The 14,764-nt window shown below is 51.0% G+C and overlaps 1 long non-coding RNA gene across 1 annotated transcript; it reads right to left on the bottom strand.

The window, feature by feature from the left end:
• Window positions 1–1,266: 1,266 nt before the first annotated feature.
• LOC117802033 lies at window positions 1,267–3,875 on the bottom strand. The gene is made up of 2 exons (XR_004625046.1): window positions 3,207–3,875; window positions 1,267–3,108 (listed from the first exon to the last, which is right to left on the bottom strand). It is a non-coding gene; the product is annotated as an uncharacterized LOC117802033 (long non-coding RNA).
• Window positions 3,876–14,764: the final 10,889 nt, after the last annotated feature.

Here is a 14,764-nt window from a genome sequence, read left to right as displayed (position 1 = left end):
ATCCCTGAAGCTTCCAGAAGGCACACAGCCCTGCCAACACCTTGATTTTAGCCCAGGGACGCCCGTTCCGGACTTCTGACTTCTGACGCAGTAAGACAGTAAGTTTGTGTTAAATCATAGAATGTGTGGGGATTTGTGAGTACCACCATGGGACACAAAGAGAGCCATGATTATTATAAATACGGTGAGGGTGCTGATGCGGACTCCTGCGTGGCCTCAGAGGGCAGGCTGGCAATGAACGCGAGAAGGTTCCAGCCAGGCTACGGCCGCTGTCTGGCCCTGGAGCCCACACAGTCCTAGGCTCACAATCTTCTCTGGGGGTCACCAGGTGGAGGAATCCGTCAGATGGGGGAGGGGCAGGCACCACTGCACTGGACTGGATACGTCTGAAGCTGTAAAGCCCTTATTCTAGAATTTTGAAAGTTAGTGATTAATGTAGGTATGTTTGTCAGGATAGTCTATGAGTCAGAATATTTATCAAAACACTCCCTCCTCTCTTCTGCCTGCATAGGAGGTCCTGCTTTGAAATGCAATCCATTTGCAATACTACCTTTGCTATTTCCAATTAGAAAAACACGAATTCCTTCCTGTCTGGCCCTGGCTACCATTTTACACCGCTCGACCCTGGGCTACAGGTTGCCTTCCTTTCTTCTAATTCTCAACAATTCTGCAAAGTGTGGGTTTTTATAAAGAGGTTTTTTTTTTTTTCTGTACAAACTCTATTTAGCAGTGATGGAAATTACACATGACGGTGGAGTTTGGGACCTCATTTCAAATCTCATCACAGAGGCAAGTAATTATTTGCATTTTTGTTTCCTTCCAGTCATTGTCCCTTTTACCAAAATGTCCTCAGTGAATATAATTTTTCGCATGAAGTGGGCATTTTTCATGTTATTTACAGATGAGGAAGCTGAGGTCAGAAGGCTTCGAGATATATCGACTATGGAACCAGAAAGAGCAGGGTGGGAAGCAAGGGTGGGCTGCTAAGTGTGCTAAGAGCTGGCTTTCCAAAGGGAGGGGAAAGCCCTGATTTGCGGCATTTGCCATCTACCATGCTGTAAATGTCCCTCCGTGGCTGATTCATGGGCAAGCTACTCAGGCTCGGGGAGTCTCAGCTTCCTTTTCTGCAAAAGGAACAGAACTCCAAAGCAGGGCAGTGCCTAGTTCGGAGGACCTCTAGAAACACCAGTGCCCTTCATTCAGAAAAGAGAACAAGCTTGAAAGGTATCTGGTATAGTATTTTTCAAACTGAATCACGAATCCTTATTGGGTTGTGAAATCGATTTATTTGTGGGTTGCAAGCAGAATCTTCAAACAGGAAACACTAAAATATAACAGGGAAAAAAAAAAGAAAAACCAGAGTGCAACAGACATGGGAAGATTGGTCCTCCCTGAAACCTGTCATTCCTACAGAGGTATGGATGTGTGTCCCAATTATGAAAAATGAAGATCTTTTTCTTGCTGTCAGTCACAGTCTAAACAGTTGGAGAGCCACTGACTTGGTGAAGCTGGCTTGCTAGAAAGCAGTGCTTTCATCTCCTAGAGCCTTGGGGTGTGAGAAAGTCACCTAGAAGAATTAGCTGTACCCCCTTTCTCTGCACAGGCAAAGGGGCTGGGGCACTCTCGTGTGGGGGGAGGGGGATGAGCCATGGAAGGCCACAGGCCCCTGGCCGCCTCCAAGGCCAGGGGCAGGCTCCAGGAGGCCTGGGGGTGGCCTGCCTGCGAGCAGGGGCAGAGGGGGGAAACCTCGCGCAAGAGAGAGGAAGCTGAACAGGAAACCGTCAGTGCGAGCTCACGGCTGCTGGAACCCACCGCAGCAGCTATGCAAGACCAACAATAGCACCATTAGATAAAAATAACCCGAGGGGTCTGCAGCCCTGCAGCGCAGGGCAGGGGCATGCTGTCTAGAGGGTGGAAATGTCACTGGGCTACGGCTGGGGTCATGCTGCTTGGCGCCGTGCTAGGCCTTGATTTCCTGATTGCTAATTAGAAGGCAGTTTTCCAGCTGGAGGTCACTTGGGCTGGTGCCAGAGCCATGGGTCTCCTTGCCCCCAGGGTCTCTGGTCCCCTGCATTCCTGCACAGGGTGATATTAAACAAACAACTCACTCCTGCTAAGACCTGGAGGTCTGAGTGGACCACCTGTCCCAGGTGGAGCCTCGCCTTCAAAGAGGAGGGCTTCCCCGAAGCTGGTCTCCCACAGGGCTGTTCAGGGAAGCCTGAGGGACCGAGGCCTGCTCCCCCTGTGGCCCAAAGGCCTCTCTCCAGGCTGCAGAGCCGGGCTCCCCGGCCGCCCTCAGGGCCTGCAATCTGCCAGCCGGCTGTCCTCCCACACACGGGAATGGAGGCAGGAGGCCAGGGTCACACCAAATGTTATTTTTACTACCACAAAGCCTATTGAGAACCGGCCGCCAGCTTGGAGATACAGAGACGAGGCTCCCCTGTTTGCTTCTGGCCTCACGGTTTGCGGGCTAATAATCCGGTTTGAACCTGCTTCTCAACCTCCCCTGCCCACGCCACGGCCCTCAAGGGCTAACAACACTCACAGGGCCCCGCACTCTACTGTTTACGCCTGACTTTCCTTCTCTTACATGGTGCTTTTTCACCTTAAGTACATGGGTAGAATTCAGAGGTACAGGTGACCTTGGATGGGACAGAAATTACCCCTATATTTTCTTTATCGACTAAGTGAAACTTGTCATTCCCGGCTCATAGGAATGGGGGCAGCCCAGCACAGCAGGCTTGGCAGCACCTGCGACAGTCCCCCGCAGAAATCCCAGGCAGTCCCACGTCCCCAGTACGGTTGCCGCAGGTATCACAAATGGCCACGCAGTGTCCTGACTCCTCAGCACCCCGCCTGCTGCTGAATTTCGGTAGGTAAAGCATTCGTGAAGGAGGCTGTGAATGACTTGATCGCAAATGCACGAACAAGACTCTTTTGCTAGCAGTCTCTCCGCATAATAGATGCTCTTTATGACCGTTCACATCTGATTTTGTGCATGGAAGGCATTCTTCTGAGCCGAGCACGAACACTTCAAGCTGTCAGAGGCTCTGTGGCACGAAATGGTCAAGAACCCCCCGAGGCGCTGGTGCAGGGGCGTGAGCAGAGCTAGAACAGTGTGCAAAAGTGAGGAAGCCTCACCCATACCCCCCAGGGGCTCAGAGCCAGGAAAATACCAATAAGCAAATCAACAGTTGCAGACTAACCTGATGGGCGCTGCGAAGGTGGAGACTGGACAGAGGCAGCTGGAGAAATGGGAGGGCCCCGAAGGAGGTCGCCACTACCTCCTCTCAGACTCTCGGGGGATTCACAGCCACCTCTGGCAGAAGAGGAGAGAGCCCATCTACCTAACCCCTCCTGCGCTCCTCCTCAACGCTTGGGGGGGGGGCTCTGGGTGCGGATGGTTTCTGGGCCTGCTCCCCCCCGCCAGCCCAGCCCAGTGCCAGGCCTTGGGAGCCCGGTGCTGAGCTGTCCCCACTGCCTTGGCCCGAGACGTTTCCCAGAGTACAGAACTTTCGGTGCCCCAAACCAGGAGTCCTGGGCAAACCGGTCACCCTAGTTGGAAGCCAAACCCCACCCTTTTCTCCTAGGACAAATTCAACTGCCTGGAATTTGGGTCAACTTCTTCCCATAAGCACCTTCTCCGTCTGTCATCCTCGATCTGTGTCTGTCTATCTGGGTCTCTGGCTCTCCTCTCCCCCTCTACCCAGTTTCTGCTTTAGCTCCCAAGCTAGCTGATGTCCCCAGCTCCTGATGGTCAAGTGATTTAAACTTTTCGTTCCCCCGGGGCCTGCTGTGAGCACTACTGGCTTTGTTTTTAATTGGGGTATAATTTACATGAAGTGCTCAATTCCCAGGTGAACAGCTCGGTGAAGTTACACCCACCAAACCGACGGGGTCTAGGTCTAGAGTGCTGTCACACCCCAGAAGGCTTCTGAATTCCCGTCACTGTCCCTTATTCCAAAGGGTACCCGCTATTCTGACCCCTGCCACCTTCATGTCAAGGGAATCACGCACTCCGTACCCTTTCGGGGCGCACCTGCCCTATTGAAGCGGCTCTTGGGGCCGGTGCTGAGGGAGGCCCCGCCCCCTCCAGCAGGACCTGAAGCAGGGCGGGCGCTGTACAGAGCGTGGAGGGGAACCACCAGGCCTTACGGCTAGAGGGAATAAGTAGCCTCGTTTTCCAGTAAGGACACCAGGAATCTGGGAAGGATGGTTCACTTAGTCCTTCATTTAACCAGCAGGGTTTGGGTCCAGGAACACAGCCTGTGGAGGGGAGGCAGAATTGGGGTAAAAACCCAGAATACCAGGGCCGCTTCCTTCCTGTAATCCCTATGGCCGCCTTTGGGGTAGAAAAGCCTGGACTGGCTCCCGCTGGCTAGGCGATTTTTTCCTGGGAAAGGCTGCGTGCTTCCTGTTTCTTTTGTTTCTCCCCCTGCCCACACACTCATCCCACCTGAACGCCCCAGTGCTCCCCACACGTTACAATCACCAGGGGAGCTTTAAAAGAAAAACCCTCTCAATGCCCAGGCCTCACCCCAGACCAATGAACTCAGTGTCGCCAGTCGCGTATGAATTTTCTGGGGCTCTTGTGAAAATGCAGATTCTAATTCAGGAGGTCTGGGGCGGGGGGGGCCCTGAAGAGTCTGCATTTCTAACAAGCTGCTGAGTGAGGCCAAGGCTACCAGTCCAGGAAAATGGGCTTATGTAGCAACGATATAGAGAGCCATTCTGCATCCCAGTCCTTCATATAAATCTATTTTGCAGTGACCCTTTTTTCAGTTTGTCTTTTAAATAGCAGGCTCCCCCCACTCCACCAAGTAACTGTGTTTACCCACCTTTACCAGGAAGGAGTGCAATGATTTCTCACGTGTCAAACCTCGTCCTCAACTACTTTGGGGATAAAGAGATGAAAAATAGAAAAACATTGAGTAGAGACAGAGCAGGGATAGACTATCTCGTACGTGTCCAGCGGGGGCTTCGGAGGCAGACGGCAAGAAAACGAGAGGCGTGCAATAGCCAACAAGGAAATGGATGAGAATTGTCATAAACAATTAGCTACAAATTCCCATGGATTGAGAAGGCCACTGAACTCCCCCCTCTTCCAGATGGAGAGACACACCTAGACACAACAAAGTAACATCTAGGACAACTGAGACAAAAAGGAAATCCTACAAGCAGCCAGAAAGAAAAAGACGATTAACTTCAGGGGATTTAATATTAAAGTCACTCCTGAACTCCCTCCCTGCACCCAAAACGAAACCAACTCTGAGGAGTGATAGCCCCCATTTTTACGAGAAAGTAGCTCTGAGTCCCAGAGTATTGTGGCCATTTTAATTTCGAGGCACCGAGGCTCTTTGGGGTAAAGCATCTATCCCTTTCTCCCTACTTCCTTTTAAAATTGTGACTACTAAGCTTTTGGGTCTGAATAAAATTCACCTTGGGGGGTGCAAACCTCACCCAGTCTCTAGTTCAAACTGAACTAGAAAAAAGGTCCATTTAAAAAATATCACCTCCTATCTGTTGTTTATATCCGAGTCCTTGGTTTCTTTTCCCTGCCCAGTAGGACCTTCCCCAGAATTTCCTTCCCAAAGACCCCTTCTGTCTCTCACCCTTGTTACTACCACACCCTAACCTGGCCCCACAACCACACCCCTGGAGTACGGTGGGGCTTCGAAAGTGAGACGTGCAGCCCGGCTAGAATGTCTTTAAGCAGCCAGTCCTGCCCTGTTTCTCCGTCCTTTACCCAATACCACTAGCTAGGTTTAGGTTCTGGGGTCCTGGGCAGGGGGCTGCCACCAAAGAGAGTCTCCCCACAGAGGTGAGGGCTATGCCGTAGTGCGATGCCAGTCTAAGGCTCTGTTCTCCTGTCCCTCGCCTGGAGGAGGGTGGATTTTACAGCAGACAGCAATGACACCCAGCAGGACCCCCAGCTCCACTTGTCCATTGTCCTTCCCTGGCAGGTGTGTTAGTTAGTAGCTGTGTCTCTACGGTTGGTGAGGAGGCAACCATGAGCCGTGACCTGTGAAATCCGTGGAAAGTTCTACCCCATCGCCACGGCGGGGTGTACAGGGCCATTGTGGGCCAGCACGGCCAGCTGTCCGGTGGGAGGCAGCCTTGTGTGTGGTGAAGACTGGATTTCAGAGTTACACCAGGTTCATTACCCTTATCCTCCCACCACTCCCTAGCTGACCATGTGGCTGAATTCTCTGAGCTTCGGTTTCCTCCTCGGTGAACTGGAGGGAGACCATAACTAACTGGAGTAATTGCTGTCAAGATGGGGTACGTGTCGCTGCTGGGATTGAGTCTGCATTCGGCTCAACAGTCCTTACTCTTGTGAGGACTACATGGAATGATACACGTGGGAGGAAGGGCCCAGTGAGCTCAGCTCCTGGACCCTAGACAGTGCTCAGCTAACGTTGCGTGTCTTACCTGTTCGTGGTGACCCCCTCTCTGATGCACGAAGAGCCGTTCTCTGCTCTTTCTTCATGCCAGGTAACAGAGGAGAGGAGGGTGGGCCAGGGGTGGTCAGGCCTGAGCTGATAAGCTTTCCACCCATCCATGGGACCACCCTTCCCGGACAAGCTCCAGTGACCGTTTGCAGGCTGCACGTTTGCTGTGATTCCTGGGACTGAGAAACCTCTGCCCTTGGCCTTGGGGTGGTTATCTTAGGTGTTGGGGTGGGAGAGAGAGAAACGTTGGCATCTGGAGTTGTTCCCGATGGCCCTAGCTCGCAAGCTGCCACGGATAATCACCGTTTATCAACTCATTGGAAAAAATGACTACAATTACATTTCACACATCAACAAAAAGGAAAAATAAAAGCCCCATTGGAATGTCTGAGTCACTCTTCAGAGCCTGTAAATGCCCCCATGCGTTATGACCCTTCTCCTTACTGCCTCCCGTGTGGGGAAGCACAGGGCCTTGGCCAGCTGGCATTTGCCTGATGCTGGCCAGCCTGGCCCAAAGTCCCTGCAGATCGCCTAGGACTCTGGAGCTTAAAATAGACGGGAATAGATAGTAGGGATTGTGGGGGTCATTCTTTTACGGGCTCAGTGCTCTGGGCTCCCTGGTGACTTGGGCGTGTCATTGACACACACAGAAGCTGGGAGGAAGGAGGAGAGATCATTCATGCTCAGATGGAAAGCTTGGTTGTTTAAAAACCAATTGGTTCACTTAAGGAGGTAGGAGGATTGAGCAGCGACCCTTCCTGAAGCCTCGTGTCTCTCCTGCCAGATGTGTGCAGCCCAAAACACAATTTGAAGCCATCTGTACACTTGCTGGAAACTGGGCGTAGGTCAAATACTCGTCCTTAAATTCACAGGAACAGTGGTTTTAAAAGCATTTTTTGGGGGGTCATGCACTCCTTTGAGAATCTGATGGGACTTATAAACTTTCCCCACAAATACCAGCCTATTGCTTGCCAATTCCAGGGAATTCACAGACTTCCCTAAGAGGCAGGGTGTCCCTGGAACCAAAATTGCACAGGATAGACTTTTTTGGTGTGTTTTTTTGTTTTTGTTTTTGTTTAAGATTTTATTTATTTGACAGGGAGAGAGAGAGAACACAAGCAGGGGGAACAGTAGAGGGAGAAGGAAAAGGAGAAGCAGGCTTCCCACTGAGCAGGGAGCCCGATGCGAGACTTGATCCCAGGACCCAGGGATCATGACCTGAGCCAAAGGCAGACGCTCAACCATCTGAGCCACGCAGGTGCCCCTGGATAGACTTGTTATCTGAAGGAACCGTGTGGGGAATTTGTTTGTGAAGTGTCCTTCTGTCCTTGGACTCCCTCATCCCACCTCACCCCCTTGTGTGTGTTTTGGAAGATTCATCCTGGCAAATAGGGTTTGCTCATGGAAGGAGAAGTAGCTTCCATGCTGAGGCCCACGGGCCCCCCTCCAAGGCCACAATGGCCCCAGAGCTCTCCTTTCAGTTCAGACACCAAGACCTTCTTTCCAGACCAGGAGACAGGATTGGGCCAAGCTCAGCACAAAGTACCCACTGTCTGGGCCTGGTGGGTAACCTGACCTCTCACGGGTCATTCCTCCTGCCACCGACACCAAGACTGTCGTAGATCTCTCAGTCAAGCCCACGTCCCTGGTCCCCCAAAGGAAATGCTATTGGAAGGCAGGGAATGGAGGGATCTGGGGTGAAAGTGCACACTCTGCGATACCCAAGGCTTCTAGAATCTTGGCTACCGTCCATGCATTCTTTGACTTGGGCATTAAATCTGTGGCTACAGTGGGTGGTGAGCGACAGGTCTGGGCTGGAGAAGGCAGTGTTTACAAAGCAGCTTTCTGCCCGCCTGTCTGTGAACTTCGGGGCGCTCCTCCACCCCAGCACTAGAGTAACTGCCAACAGTAATATAACGATGTCTTACTTTTGTATGACGTTTTACCCTGTGTAAAGCACTTATATGTATATTCTGTTAGTGTGGTCAAATAGACATAAAATGTGCCATCCTAACCATTTTTGAGTGTCTCGGTCAGTGGCACTAAGCGCACTCACAGTGGTGCGATCCTCACTACTGTCCATGTCCAGAACTTTGCCATCATCCCAAACAGAAACTCTGAACCACTTTTGGTCTCTACACACTTGCCTGTTCTAGGTACTTCATATAAGTGGAATCGTGCAGTATTTGTCCCTTTGCGTCTGGTTTATTTCACTTAGCCTGACGTTTTCAGATTCATCCTTACAGCCTGGGTCAGCATTTCCCTCCATTTCCTGGCTGAATAATATTCCGTGGTGCTTGTGTGTCCCATTCTGTGTCTCCGTCTGTTGGCAGACATTTACATTGTTTCCCCAGTGATGCCGTGAACGTGGGTGAAAGAGTATCTGTTTGAGTCGCTTTTAGTCCTTGTGGGTATTACCGAGGAGGGGAATTGCTGGGTCTAGAGTCTCCTATTTCTATTGCAATAAACAACTCTTACTTGATTATAACTGCTTGAGATAGGAGGGTACTGAAGCTCGGAGAAGGGAAGGAAATAAAATCACTCAAAACAGGTTTTAACTTTGGGATTGTAAATACTTCTGTGTCCGGGGCTGGGACTAGGGGGAGGCAAATGAGGCATCTAAGATTCAGAATTCAGGGGGACTCGGTGTCAGGCGTGCATGACCCCTTGCCATGGACAGCTTTGCCACTAAGCACAGTGCCTAGGGCCCAGGCCAGTTTTAGGGGTCATTAAAGTGTTTTATTTTACAGTCAGAAGAGGGTGCCTGGGTGGCTCAGTCCATTAAGCCTCTGCCTTTGGCTCAGGTCATGATCCCAGGGTCCTGGGATCAAGTCCCTCATCAGGCTACCTGCTTTGCAGGGAGTCTGCTTTTCATTCTGCCCCTCCTCCCAATTGTTCTCCCAAACTCTCTTTCTCTCAAATAAATAAATAAAAATCTTTAAAATCAGAAGAAAAATGTGAATATAATACAGCTTGGATTATATTAGTCTTTTTGTTAATACAGTTTGAAAATATGATTTTTAATATATATTTTTCAAGAAGGAAGGGGTCCATAAAGGCAAAAGTGCCTAGGGTCCTGAAAGTCATCTTGGTTCCTGTCCTGAGAGCTAGTATCCTATTAAGAGCACAAGATTTAAGGAGGCTGTCATCTTTAGGATCCTGCAAAGACCAACCCTGCACTGTCACTAACCCCCAGCGTGTGTGCCTCCTTAAATTTTGTGCCCTAAGCACCTGGTGTGCCTCACCAGAAAACTTGCCCCACCTGGGTCTTGACCAAGCTGGATGGTTCCTCTTGGCCCTCTGGGCAACAACATCTCTAGCCAAGGGCTCCTCACTTGGTAGCACACTTTGTGTTACTTAGGGCAGGAATGAGGCTGAGGGAAGCCAGGCTTAGTCATTTAAAGGCTAGGAGTCTGCCCATGGGGCATCACTAGAGGGACCATGGTGAACCCCACACCATGGCAGCCTTCACCAACATTTACAACACTTACTCCATTTCATAGAGATTGTCACATCTGTAGTTATTTTACCTAGAAGTCTCTATTTGTGTTCATTCCCAAACCATTAGCTCATTCTGCCAACCCATAAGCACGACAGAAGGAAAGATTTCCTTTGTACAGGTCTACCTCGGAGTTCGTACTCTTGTTTTTTCATCCGTTCAAGGGAGCCCAGTCACCCCCACTTCACAAGACCATTGTTTCACATTCACTTTTATGGGCAGAGGGCGTTTGGGAAGACAAAATAGATTTCCTGATTAACGAGTACATCCGGCAAATCTTCATTGAGCACCCACTCTATGCTTCAGCCCTGGGGACAGGAAAGTGAACAAGATGGTAAAATCTCCCTGCCTCTGTGGAGCTTACATTGCAGGAGGAGGAGAGAGACAACAAAAAAATAAATGATAAACCTATAGTGGACCTGATGGTGATGTGTGATGGAGGGAAATGAAGCTGAGAGTAAGGAATGTGGGAAGGGTCTGGGAGCGCTGTTGTAGATCAGGTGGTCAGGAGAGGTCTCACGGGCAAGTTCCATGCTAGCAAAGACCCGGGCAGCATGAGGGACCAAGCCATATGGATATCTGGGTGGTGTGTTCCAGGGAGCAGAAACTGCAAGTGCAAAGGCCCTGGGGCTGGGGCATGTCTGGCAGAGGGCCATCACCGTCCGTGGCCCCAGGGGTTGTTTCTTTGGTAGAACATCAAACTAGAGTCCCTGCTGAAGACCCCAGTGCTCAGGTCCTAGCTCATAGGGACCCACTTTTCTAAGAGTCACCGGGCTGGCTGTATCGGATCCTGTGTTCCAGGATCTGGTCTGGTCTGTTCTCAGGTGGAGCTGTGCCACGACCTCAAGAGCCATGGGGTAGGTCCATTCGTACGTTCCTTCCTCGGCACCACATGCATGCACAGAAGCAGAGAAAACAGTTGGTGACAAGATGATGAAGCAGGTGCACAGGTAGGAATAAAGAGGAAGGCCCAGAGACAGGGGTCCACATAGGCAGAGGGAGAGACCAGAGAGAAAGACACAAAGAGAGAACGTGGGAAGCTAGAGACTGGGCGAGAGGGGGAGAGACCGCCCTTAGGAGTCCTAACAGCTGTGGGTTCCTGGTTCCCATATTTCTGGGAGAGGCCCCTCGGGTTCCACCGTTGGAATTCACCCGTATCTCTGTCATTACTCCCACCCCTTCCTCCGTTTCTCCTAAGTGAGCCCCAGAGCCCAAACTCTGGGATTCTTCCGTGCTGCTCTATTGCCCCGCCTTTGGCCATCTGCATCCCTGGAGGAATGGCACCTTCTGGACTGGCCCCCTGATGACTTGGGCAAAGAGCTCTGGGCCTGGACTCGGCAGCTGGGTTCACCCTCCAGCTTGGCTGCGTACTAGCCACGTGACCTTGAACAGATCATCCAAAGGCCCCAAGGCTCTCTCTCTCCACCACTCCTGTGGAGACTATCTGCCCTGCCCTGACTGCCTCTCCGCACTATTGTGAAAGTTCAGTGGAACCCACAGGGAAGGGTCCTGTGGGCTGTCAGAGGCCATGCAAGGGCGTGTGGTTAGGACCCTGCCGCAGGAGGTAGGGCCCCCGGAGCTGCCAGCCGCACCGCTTAGCCGGCTTTCCTGGCCCGGTGCCATCACTCAGCTCGGTGGCTGAGCCCCCACCTCGGTCCGCCCAGCCTGGGTTCCACCCAGCATCACTCCTTCCTGTTTCCTCCTTCTCTTACCCTGTACGTTTTCCTATTGACTTGGTGACTCTGAATCAGTCCACCCTCCACTGGCTTCTCAAAAATCTGCATTTTTCCTAAAGCTCCTTTGCTCTATGAAAGTCCCCACCTTCCCTGAACGATGGTGGCTTGTTCACAGCCCCACCTACCCTCTGGGAGGCTACCCCAACCCTGTGCCTGTTCCTGTCACCAAGATGAAAACAGCTACCACCTCATGCGGGGAAGATTCCACACTGTCCTTCCTCCCAACATTTAAAGAACCCTTTGACCCCTCATCAGAGATGACCCCTTAGACCACCACAAGTTGGGCTGGCTGAGATCCATGTAATATTGCTCGGCTGCCCTTGGAATCCATTTTCTCCTCCCCATAACCACTCTCAGCCTCCAGTTTAAGTCCCCATCCTCTCAGGAGATGATTGCCACCAGCTCCTGGCTCTTCCTGAACCTCTTCCATCATCCCCATGTCTTCAGAGAAAGCCTTCGAAAACCTGATCTAACCCTCTTCTGCCTCAGAATTGCCAATGACTCCCAGTAGTCTGTGGGATGAAACTCTAATCTCTTAGTCTGGCACCCAGGGCCCTACACAACTTGACCAGATCCCTTCCCCAGCCTCATCTCCCATGCAGCATGCTCTGTGCAGTGTGGCAGGCAGCCTCTGAGATGGCCCCAGTCATCTCCTGGCTCGTGTGTAATCCCCTCCTCTTGAGAGTTGCTGGCTGGGGTAATTTGCTTCTACCGTAAGAGTAAGGCAGAAACAATGGGGTATCAGTTCTGAGATTAAGTCACAAGAGAAGATGGCTTCTAGCCTACACACCCTCTCTCACTCTCACTCGCCCTGAGGGAGGCCAGCTGCCATGTTGTGACCTGCTCTCCAGAGGAGCCCACAAGGTAAAGAACTGAAGGAGGCTGCAGGCCAAGTGCCAGAGAGAAGCTGAGGCCCTCAGCCCAGCCTGTGGGAAACCGGCATCCAACCAACAGCTTCACAAGTGAGCTTGAAATCTGTCTTTCCCTAGTGCAGCCTTCAGAGGAGACCCCAGCCCCACGCTGCACTCGGACTGCCGCCGTGTGAGAGGCTTTGCAGTAGAGTCACCCAGTCAAGCTGCATTCAAATTCCTAACCCCAAACTGACGTGATAAAAGTTGATTGTTTTAACAAGTTTTGAAACAACTTGTTAAACAGTAATAAATGATTAATGTAATACAGTCTCGCTAAGTCTCAGAAAACCACTCTAGAACTTAATACTCCTATAAATTCGTGACCAGCGTTTCCCACACACCCGTCCTGCAGCCCCACATTCTACTGCTTCTCTGGCCGCCTCAGCCTTCATATCTCCACAACAAACACTGCTGATCCTCCCGGCCCTTTTCTGATGCCTGGGCCTCTTAGCCCCCCTTGAAGAGTCCTTCCCAGTACGGACACCCCTTGCTCCCAGTAGACGGCCTCACGGAGACTATAAAAGCTATCAGATGGGATGTCTCTTCCCTTTCCACCCTAAAGGAACAAAGCTATTCACTTCAACGCCCAACGATTCATTCCTTAATCTTCTTACAACAGAGGGTGACTCTTCATCACTGATCCCAATCCTCTTCCAGGGCTCTGGGTCCCATCCCACCCCTGTACATTTGCAATGATCCCATCTTTCCCCATATCTGCAACCCCTCCCTCTCCTTCCCAATAACATGTCAGGTCACTCAGTTCTCTCCCATCTTAGCAAACATTTCCTTGATCCCACAGCCCCCTCCCGTGACCACCACCCTCTTCCTCTTCCTTCTACAACCAAATTCTTGTGGTGTCCTCTACGTGTCCTTCCTTCCCATTCTCTCCAGTCTGGCTTTTGCCTTAATTGCTCCACCAAAACATTTCTCTCCAAAGTCACCAGTGCCCTAGAGGTTGCCAAATCCAATCAACGTTTTTCAGACCTAATCGTTTTTGACCTTCAGGAACATTGAAATGTTGACTTCTCTGGACTTCAAGACTCTCTCCAGCCTCTTAGTTACAGATTCTGTTGCCGCTCCTCAACCTCCGTCTGAGGAGTCCCTCAGCCTTAGTCCCAGGTCCTCCGCTCTCCTCCCACCCCACCTCTTTTCCTTTTGCTCGGCAATCCTAGCCGCAGCTCAAATACCGCCTCTATATCCATGACACTCAAATGTGCGCCCCAGCCCAGACTTCTCTGAGCTCCAGGTCTATGTAGCCAATTGTCTGCCATCCACTCAGATGGATGTACCTCTTACATTCCACACATCCAAACTTGAATTCATGTCGTGACCCCACAATTGGAACTTCCCTAGTGTTTTAGTTCTTAATGAATTGCACAAACCCAGACTCTGGGTCTCTGGTAGGTAGTACTTCTTGGTTACTATTCTCTATTCTGCCTCCTAAAAGTACCCATTGTTTGCCTTGCATCACCATTAGGCCAAGCCACCATCTTCTGTCGCCTGCAGTGGAGTGATAACTTCCTTCTCCTCCTCCTCTTCAAAAAGATTGCCTCGTACTCCAGGCTTCTCACCTCTAGATATGTCTGCAGTACTTTAAAAATTCACTCATGCTAAAACCTCATCCCTGACCAATTAAAAAAAAAACAAACCTGGTAGTGGGCTCCATACCATCCTTATTAAAAATTTCCCAGTTAACTGTAACCTACAGCTATGATCGAGACTTACTGGTTTAACTGGTCTTCCCACATCTATTACTCCACCACTGCATTTTCCAAGGGGGTGGTCAGAGGCAGACGAATCTCATTATGTCACCCCCGACCCCTTGCTCTTAGGATAAAGGACAAAGCCTTCTGGTCCTGTGTCATCTCACTCTGCCTGCATCCCATAAGTCAGGCTACTCTACCGTCCAGTCTTCCTTTTGGCACTACTTTCAGATATTCTAGAACCTATGTTTTTTCTACTCCAGAACTGTCATGCATGCTGTTCCCTTTTCCTGGAATGTGCTGCCTGACTAATCAGCTCAACTTGTCTTCTGCCGGGAAGCCTTTCCTGAGTCCCAGACCAAGTGGGCCCCTCTCACCCCGTTCATGCTCCCACTGCTCCTCTTCCCCTCCACAGACTTGGCACAATTGTATACTTACTTGTGGGAATTTTGTTTAATTTCTG

Source organism: Ailuropoda melanoleuca, chromosome 4 (genome assembly GCF_002007445.2).
Source record: "Ailuropoda melanoleuca isolate Jingjing chromosome 4, ASM200744v2, whole genome shotgun sequence".
Lineage (NCBI taxonomy): Eukaryota > Metazoa > Chordata > Mammalia > Carnivora > Ursidae > Ailuropoda > Ailuropoda melanoleuca.
This window is presented reverse-complemented; position numbering and strand designations above follow the sequence as displayed.